The sequence below is a fragment of the Sceloporus occidentalis genome, unplaced genomic scaffold (assembly GCF_023333645.1).
Source record: "Sceloporus occidentalis isolate IW3139 unplaced genomic scaffold, rSceOcc1.0.p SCAF_118, whole genome shotgun sequence".
NCBI classification, from domain to species: Eukaryota; Metazoa; Chordata; class Lepidosauria; order Squamata; family Phrynosomatidae; genus Sceloporus; species Sceloporus occidentalis.
The window spans coordinates 1298077-1314476 of record NW_028317098.1 but is presented as its reverse complement, the minus strand read 5'-3'; the positions used below and the strand labels follow the sequence as shown (position 1 = coordinate 1314476).

Sequence of the window (16400 nt, the reverse complement as noted above, 5' to 3'; positions counted from 1 at the left end):
CTAAAACCTCTGCCAAAGAGTTTACCTCTCTTTGTAGGGTCTCTAACCCCTAAATATACCCTGGTCATATTCCATCCTGTCAAGCTCAAAGTTGCGGAAACTGTAATTGGCCAACCCTGGCCATGGTGTGAAGGGCCATGGGAGCATATCCAGCAACTGCTTTGATTAAATTCCTTGGAAATATTATTTACCATTTGGTGAAACCTATTTTGTCCCCATTCTCCATCACACCCCATGGGAAATATAAACATCATCACTATACATCCTAACAATAACATGTATCCCATAAGGTTCAATGTAACACCTCGCAAATGCGAGCTAAGAGGGCAAATTGAAGGGTCTAAGGAAAAGGGGTTGTCAGGGATCTCTATTTCCAAACAATCCCTTTCAAATGTCTCTGTGTTTTTATTAACCAAATGTCCCTTCTTTCTTTCAGAACTGCTCTCGGGTAGCAGTCCCTCCTGTTCTTCAGGGTGGAGCTTGGTCTCCTGACCCTGGAGAGGGGGCTCCTGTTGCGACGCTGCCCTCTCCTCCATCTGGAACCCTTTTCCTGGTAAGTTTTACCTTAAGCGGATTATCCTTGTTTGGTTGTGCTATCCACTTGTCAGGGGAGCTGGTGTGGTCTTTCTTTATGCGTGTGTAGTGGATCCAGGACTTCACACCTGCCAATTTCACTGCAGTTGGCGTTGTCAACAATACAATGTACGGTCCTTTCCACTTTGGTCCCAATGGTGTTATTTTCCAATCTTTTAGCCACACCGAATCCCCTGGAGAGAAAGAATGTAGAGCAGTAAAGGGGAACGGATACCTCACAATGCTCACATATTTGTGCAGTTTGTCCAATACTGAGCCAAGAGCTATAACTTCTTTGGCCAATCCTTTTGTTCCCAAAGCTCCTGGATTTTGGGAATTGTAGGTAGTGATTGGACTGACCATAGGTGGTCGTCCAAACACCAACTCGTATGGAGACAATTTTAAATGTTTAATGGGTGTACATCTTATCTTTAACAAAGCCATAGGTAACAATTGGACCCAATTCATTTCCGTTTCTTGATGCAATTTTCCCAAAATGTCTTTCAGAGTTTTATTCATCCTTTCAGTAACTCCTGATGATTGGGGGCGGTATGCACAGTGCAATTTCCATTTTATTCCCAAAAGGTCAGCCAGTGTTTGAATCACTTTGTGTACAAAGGCCGGCCCATTATCACTTCCAATTGTAAAGGGTATCCCTCCTCTAGGGATAACATCCCTCATCAGAATTTTAGATACTTGTTCAGCTTTTTCATTTGCTGTGGGCCATGCATCGACCCAACCAGAATAAGTGCATACAGACACCAGCATGTATTTAAACTTTCCCACCCTTGGCATTTCAGTGAAATCCACCACAATGTTTTCCCAAGGGCTCCTTCCCACATATTGTACTCCTGGGGGTAAGAGGAGTCCAGTACGGGGGTTGTTCATGGCACATACCTGACACTTCATAGTTACTCTCCTAACTATAGCTGTAACCCCATTTATGTAAAACTGTCTATTTAATAATTCTAACATAGCTATGGCACCACTGTGTGTCTGTTCGTGTACCCTCTGTATGAAAGCCTCAGCTAGGAAACTAGGTATAAAGACTCTATTTCCTGGAAATATGAAAAGCCCATTTAATCTTTTTGCTCCCTCTATTCTAGCCCATTGTTTTTCTTCTGGGGTGTAAATAATTTCTTTCGGTAATTCAGTGACTGTATTCAAAGTAAGAATCTGTGTATTTCCATTCCTGGCTGCCTCCTTTGCTGTTTGATCAGCTAAGCGGTTTCCTTTTTCAATTAGTCCATCTCCTGTTTGATGACCTCTGCAATGCATCACAGATACCGTCTTAGGCTTCCACACTGCTTCCAATAGCCTTAAAATTTCTTCCCGATTTCTAATCATTTGTCCTGCGGAATTTAAAAGTCCTCTTTCCTTGTACAATGCTCCATGGGCTTGTAAAGTGAGGAAGGCATATTTTGAATCTGTGTAAATGTTCACCTTCTTTCCCTTTGACAGTTCTAGGGCTCGATATAACGCAATCAATTCTGCCTTCTGGGCTGAAGTCCCTGCTGGTAGAGGTTCAGCTTCCCAAACTTCTCCTTCTTCAGTGACCACAGCGTAGCCTGCATATCGGATCCCATTTTCTACAAAGCTGCTTCCATCTGTGAAGAGGGTTGCGTCTACTTTGGACCTCGGTGTATCACGTAAGTCTGGTCTACTTGAGTAAACTTCTTCCATCACCTGTAAGCAATCGTGTTCCTGTTCTTCCTTTGTCTCTATAGGTAGCAAGGTAGCAGGATTTAAAGTGTTGCATGTAGCCAAACTGATACTTGGGTTGTCTACCAAAATGCTTTTGTACTTTAGTAATTTTGCATTTGTCATCCAATGGTGTCCTCTATGTTCCATCAGAGTCACAACAGCATGGGGTGTTTTCAAGGTTGTTGGTTGTCCCAATGTCAATTTATTAGCCTCTTCGGCCATAGTGGCTGCAGCCGCTACTGCTCGCAGGCACGGAGGCCATCCTTTTACTACTGGTCCCATTTGTTTTGAAAAGTATGCCACTGGTCTAGGCCAATTGCCAATGACTTGTGTAAGAACTCCAACTGCAATACCTTCCCTTTCTCCTACATATAGAGTAAAGGGCTTAGTCAGATCGGGTAGTCCCAAGGCAGGGGCTTCCATAAGGGCCCTTTTTAATTTCACAAAGGCCTGTTCTCTTTCTTCTGTCCATTCGAAGGGGTCTTCTTTACCTCCTCTGGTGGCTTCATGTAATGGCCTTGACATGACGGCAAAATTAGGAATCCAGAGCCGGCAGAATCCAGCTGCTCTCAGAAACTCTCGCACCTGTTTCCGCGTCCTTGGACTTGGAATAGAACACACAGCCTCCTTCCGCTCGACTCCCAGCCTTCTCATACCATCCTTGAGAATGAAGCCCAAGTATCTGACGTCTTGTTGTATCAATTGTGCTTTCTTCTTAGAAACCTTATATCCTTTGTATTCTAGGTGTAACAAAACCTTTTCTGTGGCCTCTATACATGACTCTCGGGTTGTCGTTGCTATCAAGATGTCATCTACGTATTGGAGGATGCCATATGGGTTTCCTGCTTGGGTGAGTGGAACTAAATCCTGGGCGAGTGCCTGTCCAAAAATAGTCGGGGAATTGCAAAACCCTTGTGGCAAACGAGTCCAACTGACATGCAGTTTCTGGCCTGTATCCGGCTGTTCCCATTGAAATGCAAAAATGGGAATACTCTGGGGGTGTAATCGAATGCAGAAAAAGGCATCCTTTAAATCTAATACTGAAAACCACTTTGCCTCCGGAGATACCAAACTAAGTAGGGTGTAAGGGTTAGGTACCACAGGGTGCAGGGGTTCAACTCTTTTATTAACTGCTCTTAAGTCTTGCACAGGCCTGTAACTTCCATCCTCTTTTTCTACTGGCAATAAGGGGGTGTTCCAGGCCGACTGGCATGGCCTAATTATTCCATAATTTTCTAGTCTCTTAAGGTGAATGTGTATGCCGTTTACAGCCTGTCTAGACAAAGGGTACTGTGGTACTATAACAGGAGTTGTTGATGCCCGAAGTTGAATGATTACCGGTGGTACATCTTTGGCCATCCCCGGAGGATTGTCCTCTGCCCAAATACCAGGTATATTAAAGGACATCCAATCTACTCTCTCTGTCAAGGCAGCAAACAACCTCCACTCCTCTTCTTGGGGTAGAATCAACATCAATCTATTCTCAGATTTCTCCTTCGGGCCTCTAAAAGTTACTTCTAATTTTCCATCATCCTCAAACATTAATTGTGCTCTCATTTTGCAAAGTAGGTCTCTTCCCATCAAAGAAACTGGACATTCAGGGATATAAATGAATTTGTGTTTAACCTCATAGGTGGATAAATTACAACTTCTGTCGGTCAGAATAGGGCGTATTTGTCTTCTGCCCATGGCTCCTATTATGGCAGTTGATTCCTTACTAAGAGGGGCATATTGTTTATTTACTACAGATTTAGTTGCTCCCGAATCGATTAAAAATGTTGCTTCCTGGCCACCAATTTTCATCTTGACCAATGGCTCCTGGTGGCCATTTACAATCACCCTACATCCTTGTGGAGCCGGTCTGTCTCAGTCTTCATTTCCATCCATGGCAGCCATCCCATATAGGTCTTGTCCCAAGGCCTGTCCTACCGCCGCTCCCATCCATGGTTCTGCTCGCGGATTCAATCCTCCTTGTCCACGTCCTTGTCTTCTACTTCCTTCACCCTTCTGGTTGGTCCCTTTCTTAGGACACTCCCGCTTCCAATGACCTTCTTCTCTACAGATGGCGCACTGGTTACGTCCCAAGGAGGGACCTCCTCTACCTCGACCCCTTGATGCTCCGCGTCCTCGTCTGGCTGTGTTTCCCTGGAACACAGCTGCCACCAAATGGGTCCTCTTATTAAACTTTTCTTCCTCTTTCTTCTGCGCTTCACTTTCTCTTCCCACATATACTCGTGTCGCTATCTCCAAAACCCTTCCCATTGTCATTCCAGGTAACCCTGTATCCTTCTGTAGCCTTCGCCTAATGTCTGGAGCACATTGGGCAATGAAGTTATTTTTCAAAAGTGTTTGGCTCTGTCCGTCCTCTGCCTCATCGTCCATGTTATAAGGGGAATATTTCCTGTAACCTTCCCTCAGTCTTTCCAGAAACTTCGCTGGTGGCTCATCTCTTTCTTGAACAATATCTGCAATCTTCTTCAGGTTTATTGCCTTAGGGGGCCCTTTCTTCAATCCCTTGATTATGTACTGATGATACTGTTGTAACTGAGTTCTACCTTCTGATGTCGTATAGTCCCAGTTAGGGGTTTGTGTGGGCACTTTTAACTCTGTTTCTGCCAATCTCTGTGCCTCCTGTCCTCCTGTGTCCATATAGTCTCTCCCTGCCTCCTCTCGTGCCTGATTGAGAACCATGTTTTTTTCTTCGGGAGACAGGAGTGTGTCCATGAGTTGTTGTACATCTTGCCAGGTAGGCAGATGGGTTCCGAAAACTCCCTCTATCAATAAGGTCATAGACCTAGGGTCCTCCGACCAGGCGGACTTGCTAGCCTTCCAATTCAGCAAATCGCTACTGGTGAAGGGAACATGTTGATATGCTGTAACTGTTGCATAAGCGGGTCGTCCTGTATCGGGGTCTTCTGTTGGCACAATTTGGGGAACTTGCCGTAAAGGCAATGTCTTTACTGGACTGGTCACTGGCAATCCTATTGGATTCATAACTCCAGTTGTTTCATTGGTCCTTTGTTCTAATGGCTGAGGCACCAATTGGGGTTTTGGAACTTCAGGATATAATGGCACATATGGAGGTGGTTGCACCAGGCCATCTTCCCCTGAGTCAGGTAGAACTTTGAGTTCCTGTATCTTCCCTTCCTCTTTGGGTGCCTCTAACTTTCCTGCATTTTCCCTTTCCTCTTTTGCCTTTAACGTATTTGATTTCATCATGCATAATTTGGAACACTCACATTTTTTGAGCCATTCTGGTTGATCCAAAACTATATCATACCATGCCGAAATGTAATACCATTCATTCGGTTTGTGTCTAGCCACAAATTCTCCTATTCCGGCAACCACATGTAGATCTAAAGACCCTATTGCTGGCCATGGGTTTGGTACTGGGTATGTAGGCCAAGCTGTTTGACACAAGGTCCTAAGGGTACTTGATTTCTTAGTCCCTCCTTTTATGTATTTTTTGAATTCCTTCCAGTTTCCTAACATGCAATCTAAGGGCGTTGCCTGACTTGACTGGCCCTGTCCCATTGCGGATCTAGGTCTTGGGGCACCCTCACTAGTCCGACTTCCTGACAATTGTCTACCTCTTTTATATTCCCTTTAGGTACCTTCTATGTTTCTTATTCTTCGTCTAGACTGTATTCCAACCCACACAACATCACAACATTCATTCAGGGATAACAGGGAAACAATCACTTGTAGAGGATGGGGGAAGTGATTGTTGGGTTTTGAGGCGGCAAAACCTCTGGAACCGATTCACACAATACACACAAAAGCCACCCACAGTTTTCTCCCAAGAATCCCAATCAATACTTGCCTCCTCCTCCTCCGGTGCACCGGTCCCCCTGAGGTGGTTGTTTCTCTCGTCCCCGTAGGGTTTCGGCACTTGCGTCGCAATGTCCTGTCCGAACGACAGAAGCCACGCCAACGGTCTTTAGTAGGGGCCCCTCTCGTCGCACGTCGGTTGCGCCGTCCGGCCAGGAAATGTCAACGAAGTGGGGACAATGGCCCTATCCCGATCCGTCCTCCAAAACGGCAGCGGCGATCCCGGACGAGCCCCCAGAAATATGTAGCAAACTGAGGGGTCGCCGAAACCCACAAGCCCTAAGGCTGGTGGCCCGCCGCTGGAAGAAGGAGTCAGGAAACCGAAAATCAAGAGAAACAAAACACCATTTATTACTGCAGGGCTGCAGCACACTCAGAGAGTGTTACCAAGACTGCAGCGCCCCCTATCGGGCTTATCTATCTTTTATACCTTCTCCCTACATCACCCCATGTAATGCAAGCCAATCACAGAAGCCAAAGAACCTTGTTACCTTATATGGTAACATCACCTCATGTAATGCAAGCCAATCGCAGAAGCCAAAGAACCTTATTACCTTATATGGTAACATCTTTCTAAATACCAACTCATCTGATTCTGCTAGCATCTTGACTGCCCCTATTCACCCAAACTAAACCAGAGCCAGCGCCATTTTTAGGGTGTGGTCCTCTCATATATATGGGAAGTCCATAGAGAGCCACCCATTTTTCAGACTGCAGACATGGTGAGATGAATAGCAGTCAGTGTGTAAATACTGTGCTTCCCTTCAGGAATGCTGGACTGGTCACCCAGTGGGTTTCCATGGCCCAGCAGGGATTCGAAACCTGGTCTCTGCAGTTATAGTTCAATGCACAAACTATTACACCACACTGGCTCTTGTGTTGAGCCTACTGAAGTTTGAAATGGTATTCTCTTCTACAGGGCTTCTTATATCTGGATGGGGCATTCAGGGTATGGAAATGTTGGACATTGGCTCCAGTAACCTCAGACACCATGGCCAATGGTCAGGGTTCTGGGAGTTCAAGGCAAGGTTGAAAAAAGGAGTGGCAAAGAGCCATTCCACTCCTTGCCGGCAACCTGTTCCTTGGGTAACAGGGTTGAGAAGAACCCCTAGCATACCATAGTTGACCAGACCTGGGGATCATTCACACATTGCAGATATATAGCACTATTTCCCCCACTTTAAACTGCCATGGTTCCATCTAGGTCAGAGGCACCAGAGGAGCGCCCTGGCTCGGAATTATTAGGTACCCTTCTCTAAACTGCAAATGTCAGGATTCCATAGGATGGGTCTGTGGCAGTTAAAGTGGCATTGTAGTGCTATAATTCTGTAGTGTGACTGGGCCCCAGGTCAAGACCCATCACTTATTTATTTACGATATTTATACCCTGTTCTTCAGCCCTAAAGGCTCTCAGAGCAACTTACAATTATTATTATTTTTAATTAGATGGTTACCTGTCCTCAGGCTTACAATTTAAAAAGACAAGGAGAAGGGAATGGTGGTGGGGAAAGGGATCAGGTCCAGCAGTTTTTCTCTCCCTCTGAGGCTTGGACCAAGGCAGATGGACTGGAGGCAGGGCTCTGCTTCCTAGGCCAGGTCCGATGGAGCTGGGCCTGCATCTCTCCTTCCATGGCTGGATGGCACCAGATGGACAGATGGACTTTCTATAGCTCATTGTCAGGTGGCTTTTCATCATGAGTTTTTCTGGTCAGGTAGGAATTTCCAAGTGTTAAAGTAACTTGATGTTTGTATTGTTGTTGTTGTTGTGTGCCTTCAAGGCGTTTGTGACTTACAGTGACCTTAAGGCAATCCTATCATGGGGTTTTCTTGGCAAGATTTATTCAGAGGAGGTTTGCCATTGCCTTCCCCAGAGGCTGAGAGCATATGACTTATTCAAGGTGAGCCAGTGGGTAGGCCAACATTTAAACCACTGTGCCACACAGATTAATTTATATATCTCCTCATTTACTCAAATTGGTTCCATGAAAATCTGTGTGAAGTGTTTTCATTTGGTATGGAGATTAATCTTCTGTTGCACTCTGTGTTAAAATTCGGCACATGTGTAATGAACGTATTGGATCTTTGTCCTTCTTTATTTGTTTGGATCCTTAACATGTCCCCAGCATTTTGTTCTTACAAAAATGATGAGTCTGGTGTAAAACTGATTGCAGATTCTGTCTGATGCAATGTAAGAATGGGATGATTTGACTTTCTCTTTAGAAAATTTTACTTTTTCTTTAGAAAAGCACCTTCCTGTCTTACTCACTTCAGCCATGTGGTATATTTCAAGGGATGAGTGAGACCCCAAGGAAAAAGGTCCATAGAATTCCATTTTAATTTCATTGGAGGGGCTTGGGGTGGCGAATGGGAAATTGGATTAGCAAGGATATCTTGTAAATGGGTTCCAGGTGACTCTTTGAGGGAGGTGGTAGTTTGACCTTTGTTATAGACCGGGCGGGGAGTGATTAAAATAGATTTGTACAAGGTGCCATGCATTTTTATGTTACTGCAGTAATAATAATAATAATAGTTTACAGTTTTAGGGGAGATTTGAGATCTCCAGGTCGTACATGAGCTAATTCTCTGTGAATTTGGAAGCTCATTGTGCTGGTATTACCTTGTGCTCCATTTTGACCCACCAAACCAGAAATGGAGAGTAATGTAAAACAGATGCTTTCAGCAGAGTGACTTAACTGACACTACTATTACTGGTATTAGGGGAGTAACCATGGTGCTTATTATCAGTCATTTTCAGATGTGTAGCAGAACCCAGCTGTTGCCTGCAGCGATCTCATGTGATTTCTACAATTCTGGCTCACTGCAGCATCCTTGCATGGTTCAGAGATGTGCTCAAGGAATCATTTTCCCTAGGTTGTTTAAAACACATGCTACAAATCTGAAATAATTCCTGATTTAGAAATAAAGAATACCAATAAGTGGACTGTATGCATAAATCTAGCAATGAAGCGTTTTACTTTTTGTAGGTTGCCCCTCCAGACTAAGTCAATAGAAGCTGAAATCAATTCAGTATGGAACACTTTGGTACTGGAAAACTTTGGTACTGGTGTTTGTTTGTTTTTAAATGTGTTCAGTAGTTGCAAAATATCAATTATATTGCTGATGTCAGCATCTATTCGCCATCTTAGGCTTGAGACATATCATAGCTATTTTTCCTTTTTCCCCAGAGAGGTGAAGTGGGCTGGAGAGAGTGATCAAAGCTTGAAGTCTTATCTTGCTTTCACCACAGGTAAACAATTTTGTGGGGTGGTTGGTAAAAACCTTCAAAGCCGCTTTCACCAAAGGCAACAGTGGGACCAAAGAATTGTACAGTTGCTACATTGCGGCAAAGATTACCTTTCTCAAAATGTTTCCAACCAAGGTTGTCATCTAATTAGAGAAGTGCCAGCTGATAAATCAAATTATCTTTAATCAGTTTAATCAATTATATTTATTTTATCACTTATTAAAATATTTAGATTCCTCCCTATATCAGAAAGTGGGCAGCAGGGCAGCTTACAGCAAAATCAATTTAAACAACTCAACATTTAAAACAAAAATAACATTCTAAAAGTGTATTAAACAACTGAACAATGAAAAAAGGTAAAACGGTTTATTACCATGCACAGGGACAGATTTGAATGAAATCATTAGGGCCCAAAAGTTTTAATAAAAAGCCAGGTTTCAGCATCCAGGGCCTCCAAGGGAAAGCTATTCAACAGCCTGGGCACCACAGCAGAGAAGGCCCAGTGGCATGTCCTCACACAGTATGTTGCTTCTACTAGTAGAGTAATCCAATGCTCAAAACACTGCACGTTGGCTTTCCTTTAAAGGAGGATTAGACAAATGTAGGGAGGATAAGGCTATCAATGGCTAGCTACTAGTCATGTCATGATGGCTTTATATTATCTCACATACTGGAGGTAGTATGCCTCTGTATATCTGTTACTGGAGAACAGAACTGGAAAGGTGCACTAGCACTCATGTTCTACTTGTGGCTTCCGAAAGGGCCCTGTGTGAACAAAATCTTGGTCTAGACAGACTTTGGGTCTGATCTCTACTTGGTTCATATGGATCACAGTGGTTGCAGAGTGGAGGGGTACCTCTGTTACATAGTTGTTTCAGACCAAACAAACAATGCTTGGACTGTGGACACAATCCATGAAGAAATGCAAAAAAGATGAGTTAAAACCAAACAAACTCATGTGACTGAATTAAAATGAACCTTATCAGTGTGAAGAGACATTGCTTTGGCATCTATATTCTTATTCAGAGCTTGTGAAGTTAGTTCTAAGGTGAATTCATATAATGAGATGCTGAAGCCATCCCTAAGTGAGCCGTGGTCGAATGGCGAGCCTGTCATTATGCTAATTCTCCTTAAATGTACCTTTCCAACTCCTGCAGCTCTGTGTTCATATGCTGTTCCACTTCTGTGCTTGCATAGCATCATATGATAGTTCGCTCTTAGTGTTTTGCTGTTGTTTTAACATTGTAAGCTATCACAAACTTTTTCTGAAATACAGGAGAGTATATTTTTAATGTGTTAATAGTGAACAAATCAGTTGGTCCAGATGCCTTCTCATAGTGCCCAGTTTAGACTTGCTGTGAATAAACCTCCAAAGGCAATAAAAGACTAAATCGCATGAAATCTGGTTTCAGTTAAGCCCTGCTGATATGCTGGACTCTGAGCTACTCCTTTGTATTTCTTCAGCTGACTGAATTTGGCCATTCTCCAGGAGTTCATAACATAGGCAGAGTAGGACATTAAAGTTGATGACTTTGCTTGTTGAGAAGCACATTATTGCTGAACAGGGTTTGGTCAGATGAACTGCAAAACATCAGCCTTCCAGAATGTTCTGCGCAACCAGCCATGTACAACTCAGGATGTTGGATATTGTTTGCTTATATATAGGTGTTATATACTGTCTTTTGACAAAACATATGCTCAAAGGAGCTTACAAACAAAAACTATTAAGAATAGTAAATGATATATCAGAATGAAACAACTACTGAATAGGGCAGCAGAATATGTTACTGGATTGTGATTTCCATTACCATTCAGCATTGGTTGTGTTGAATTAGTCTGATGGGAGGTGTAGTCTAGCAGCCTCTGGAGGATCACAAGCTGCCCACACTTGATTCAAAATTACAAAACGAAAACGGAAATCTTCAATTCCATCCAACTGGGAGACTTCCTGACACCTTTTGTTTCTTCATAGTTCAGTTTTCATTAGCACCTTAACAGTACTATTAATGCCTGATGTTTGACATGATGTCTCTGTTCCTCAGGAGATTCGGCAATATCTCAGAATCTTCTAAATAATTTTTCTCCTTTTGTAGCTCACACTTTTATTTTTAAATGCAAGAGAGCAAGTAAGGCAACAAATTAGAGGCTACTGGTCATCACTAATTTGAGTGACTGAGCAATCTGCTTCCTTGCAAATGTTTCATGACAATCATAGCACAATATATACAATCAGTATGCAATATCTACCTTAACTATAAAAATATATAATAAAACAAGCAAATTGAATACATTAAAATGTTTTCACCTAAAATTAGAATTGCTTGAGTGTTTATCGTCAGAGAGAAAGGTACTTTACATGGTACCATTATGCTCAATGCTCTAATCTAATGTAATCTGTTGTGGAGTAGAGCTCAGCAATATGTAGCATTACCAGAAGATCTCCATTCTTCTGTGGTGTATAGAATTACCATAAGTAGAGGAGAGGGTGGGAATTTCATGGGGAAGACAACTCTTCCGCATGCTGTAGAAAGCAACTGTATTCTCCAATTTATGTATATCACTGTGTCATCCAGTTTTTGAATTGGGAAGGCAATATTGAATGGGCATGCACACAGAAACTACATGGCAAAGGGAGGTATCAAAAACCCAAATGGGGAACAGTTTTTCTTAGGATTTGTTTCCAGTCATGTTTTCAGTAGCGGGGTTTTAATTTGTTTTTCTTAAAATAGAGCTGTGTCCCCCTTCATGAAGCTGTGCTTGAAAAGATTCACAGATACTCATAGCTGAGTCTGTGCAAGTGAGAAGATTTGAAATCTATAGTGTTGACAAGGACAAAAAGAAATGTGTGCTTGGTAAATGAATACAGGCAGGTCTGTGTCCAGAGAGACTGTGCATTGAACTTTAATAGGGCCTCAGGCTGCCTAAAGAGTGGGCTAACCTTTTTCTTTGTCTCCTTGTTAATGTATCTTGAGTCTAGAATTAGCAGATCAATAAGAATGTTATTCACATGGACGTCTATAAGCAGCTTGGGAACTCTGTCAAATCCAACTGTTTTCCTGATCCTAGAAGCTGCTCTGTTTGATAATTCTCAAACATTTTTTCCTGTATGGGAATGTCCAGCTTTTTAAGAAAAAAGATCTGCATGTGAGGTATTGCAGAGGTGAGGCATCAGCAAGAAACGGATGTACAGAGGAAACGGATTAAAAATTACATTATGTTACACCACGTAATGTACACATGTGATAATTGGATTCGCTGTCAAGAGTGTGGCAATTCTATCATGTGGCAAAATATCTCACTTGGCCACAACAGCAATGTTATTTTCACTACTGTGACAAAGCCATCGTAATGGGTACTCTTTAGGGCTGCCTCTACCCATAATGCCTACCTCAGAGGATGGAAGCTACTTCTTCCATTAGGTTCCTTCCCTAGTGCAAGTCACTGGAATGATGTAGTAAGAAAATGACCACAGAAGAGATACATAATTTTAACCTAGACAATGAGGGAATCAAAATAGTTCAAGAGTTCCTGTACCTACGATCAGAATGGAGACTGCAGTCAAGAACTAAAGAGAAGACTAGAAATGGGAAGGGCAGCTATGAAGGACTAGACAAGATCCTAAAGTATATATTTAACCGAGCACAAAAGTTAGTATCGTTCAAGCCCTTGTATTCCCTATCACTATGTATAGATGTGAGAGCTGCACAGAAATGAAAGCAGTTGGTCCTATATTCGTGTAGTCTTACACGTTAATGTAAAAAAACAAAAACAGTTGAAACAGGAAAAAAAACCCCATCCAGTTCTTTAAAAACTGCCCCCAACTCTGTTTTCAATAAGAATTTACTAAAATCTACAGATTCCTTCATATTAGGGATGGAAGAATTTTTTAAAAAATGGAATGGAGGAGAAATCAAAATGGTCAGATTCAGACAGTGAGAACAGGAATGGTGAGTGCTTAAAAATCAGGCTTTGGATCCGTGGGCATTAAATTCTGTTGGTGGTGATGTAGGGTTGCAATCTCTATTTTCTCAGCAGCTCCTTATCTTGAAGACCAATATGGCAGGCAGGTACGGTCTATTCCTTTTTGTGTTTGGAATAATTGTACTTTTTGAGTTTAGCCTGTGCAGCTAGGAGAGAATTTCATTTCAGTTTTGTTGTTGTTTTTGTTGTTGAAGAATTTAGCAAAGCAGCAAATTTCTCTGTATCTGGGATGGAAAGGACTTAAAACCGAATACATTTGGATCCAGGAGAAAGTGAAACTGACAGATGTTTCCCTTTCCTATTTGGCAGCATTTGGGTGTTAGCAATGCTGTGAGGAAGAGGGGGAGGAAAAGAGAGTATTACTACTCTACTGCATTGGCAAAAACGCACTTCTCAATTTGGAGCTTTTGAAAGAAATTGCTGAAATTTCATTATAAAATGCTCAAACAACAACAATATAACAATCTAATCTGTTTCTTGTATACCAATCACATGTACAAGCAGAATTGTGACACCAACTCATGCATGCACCCTGCCCACTTTAAATCCTCTTAAAGAATATTTGCCCTTGCCTTTTGTTGCAAGAATGTGCAAAACAAATATCCTACTGTAGACTCAAGATCATTCATTGGACATTTCTTGGCAGGAGGGCATGGAGTATGGATTCTGAAGTTTATTGGTGCTGAGCTGCCTTGTGCTGGGAATGTGTCCCATTCATGCTTATCTGAACTCACTCATCTTCCTTCATGAGCATCCAGTGGCAGCTGCCAGCTTCCATGTTAATGTCATGATGAATCTGTTCCAAGTTGAAGTGTGAATTTTGAAGGAGCCATCCAAGGTGTTGAACTCTACCTCCTTCCCAGATATGTGTAGCACTTTGGACAGCTCCTTGGAAGTTTGGACTAAAATCCAGAGCAGACTGACCAACCCACTGCCGTGGAAACCACTAACCACCAGTATGAACATCTCAGTTAGAGAAAAGGTAGAGAACACCGGAGACAAGCTTACCAAATTCTTCTCCTTAATTGGGGTGTGTGTTGTTTTGATTTTATTTCATCCGAGACAGTGTTTTTGCTGACACTTTTATTGCACACTGTGATTTACAACAGATAATAAAACAATACACAATATACCACAAAACTGTAATTTGTTTTTGCTTTATGGTTTGAAAGTTTAGTTAGGCAGGATAAATCTGTGTCTGAGCTGTGATCCGTGCTTCTTCCATGCCTCCTCTCTCTGTAGTATTAATACTTGCTGTTTGGTATTAATACTTGCTGCTTGGGACAGGTTATATGGCACAGCTGGCTGCAAAGGTTCTTGGACTTCTGTCCAATTGTACTGTAAACTTTCAAGAATGTGCAAGCACAGGATCACATGGGACAAAACAATTCTATGTGACTCAGCAGTTGTCATCTCAATGTTCAGGGGGTGCAATTACATCACGGGAAGTACACTTTTCTGAGTAATCTACTATGCAAGATCCATCTGTCCTCCACACCTGTGTGCAAATGTCTGCCTTTTCATAACTGCTAGAGCATTTCCTTCCAACCTCTTACTGACTTGGTTGGGTTTTTTTGTTTAAAAAAAGACACTCTGTGCTTCTCAACCCTTACTTGTCTGTAAGGAGACAACTGTCATAATTAATTGCTATTTGTATATGGACTGCTATGTGGTATTTGGGCTTAAAGCAAAGGGCCAGTGTTCATTTTTAGAATTTTGACTGGCTTAGGAACCAGCCAGCATGGCATAGTGGTTTGAGTGTTGGACTGTGACTCTGGAGACCAGGGTTTGATTCCCAGCACAGCTATGGAACAGACTGAGTGATCTTGGGCAAGTCACATGCTCTCAGCCTCAGAGGAGGGCGGTGATAAACCTCCTCTGAACTAATTTTTGCCAAGAAACCCCCATGATAGGTTTGCCTTTGAGTTTCCATAGTAAAAAATGACTTGAAGGCACACAACAACATTAGATCGCTGATGATCCCTTGCTAAATACCCTAAAGACACCAGATCCTGATTTATCTAAGGAGCCCTGGTGATGCAGTGGTTAAATGCTGGTACTGCAGCCACAGTGTTTTGAGTTCAATCCCAGGGCTCCAAGATTCACTCAGCCTTCCATCCTTTTGTAGGTTGGTAAAATGAGTATCCAGCTTGTTGGGGGCAGTTGACTTACAGATTGTAAATCACTTAGAGAGTGCTGAGGTCACTGATAAGCGGTATAGGAATATAAATGCTATTGCTAATGCTATCATGGAAGCTAAGCAGGGTCAGCCTGGTTAGTACCCGAGTAAGAGACCATCAACAAATATTAGGTGCTGTAAGCTATATTTTGGAGGAAGAGACTGGTAAAACCACTTCTGAGTATTCTTTGGCTTAGAAAACTCTATTGATGTTATGGAATTGCCATATACTGGCAAATGACATAAAGGCACATACACACACATCACTAATGAACTGTCTTTTTCCATAACAGATGTCATATATGGGGATTTCCTTTGCTGTGTCCCTGTGACTGTGAGTATGGTGAGGCATTACCAGAAAGAATAGGGGCTCGTTCACACTACACAATTCTTTTGCATTTATACCCTGCCTTTCTTCCAGGATGGGACTGAAGATGGCTTTATAGCACTATGATTCCACTTTAACTGCCATGGCTGCATTGTTAGGAATCTGAGGGGTTGTAGTTTGATGAAAAAACAATAGAGGAGCTATCTGGCCGAGAATTTTAAATGTCCCTCTCCAAACTACAAATTGCAGGAATCCCTAGCATCTTGCCTTAATAGTTAAAGTAGAATTATAAGGGTATAATTGTGTAGTGTGAATGCCCAGAGACTTTTTAATGATGGTGCCTTGCCTGTGAAGGTTTGCTTGGTGCCTCCTCCAGTTTCTGAACCAGCAAAAAACTTCCCTCTTTCCTCATATTTTTAAAATATTGCTATCCTATGGTTAAATTAAGGCCTGTAATTTAAATTGCATTGTCTCTACTGAAATATCTTGATACATGTAGGGATATTGCAACTCAGTACTGAAAACTTCAGATATTATGTTCAAGAAGCTTTTCTGTGGTA

At 42.3% G+C, this 16400-nt stretch overlaps 1 long non-coding RNA gene across 1 annotated transcript; it reads left to right on the top strand.

Annotated features, from left to right (window-relative positions):
• The first annotated feature begins 440 nt into the window (after nucleotides 1–440).
• Nucleotides 441–3105, top strand: LOC149282338 (uncharacterized). Its single transcript, XR_016277967.1, has 3 exons — nucleotides 441–553; nucleotides 2035–2222; nucleotides 3022–3105. It is a non-coding gene; the product is annotated as an uncharacterized LOC149282338 (long non-coding RNA).
• The last annotated feature ends 13295 nt before the right edge of the window (nucleotides 3106–16400 follow it).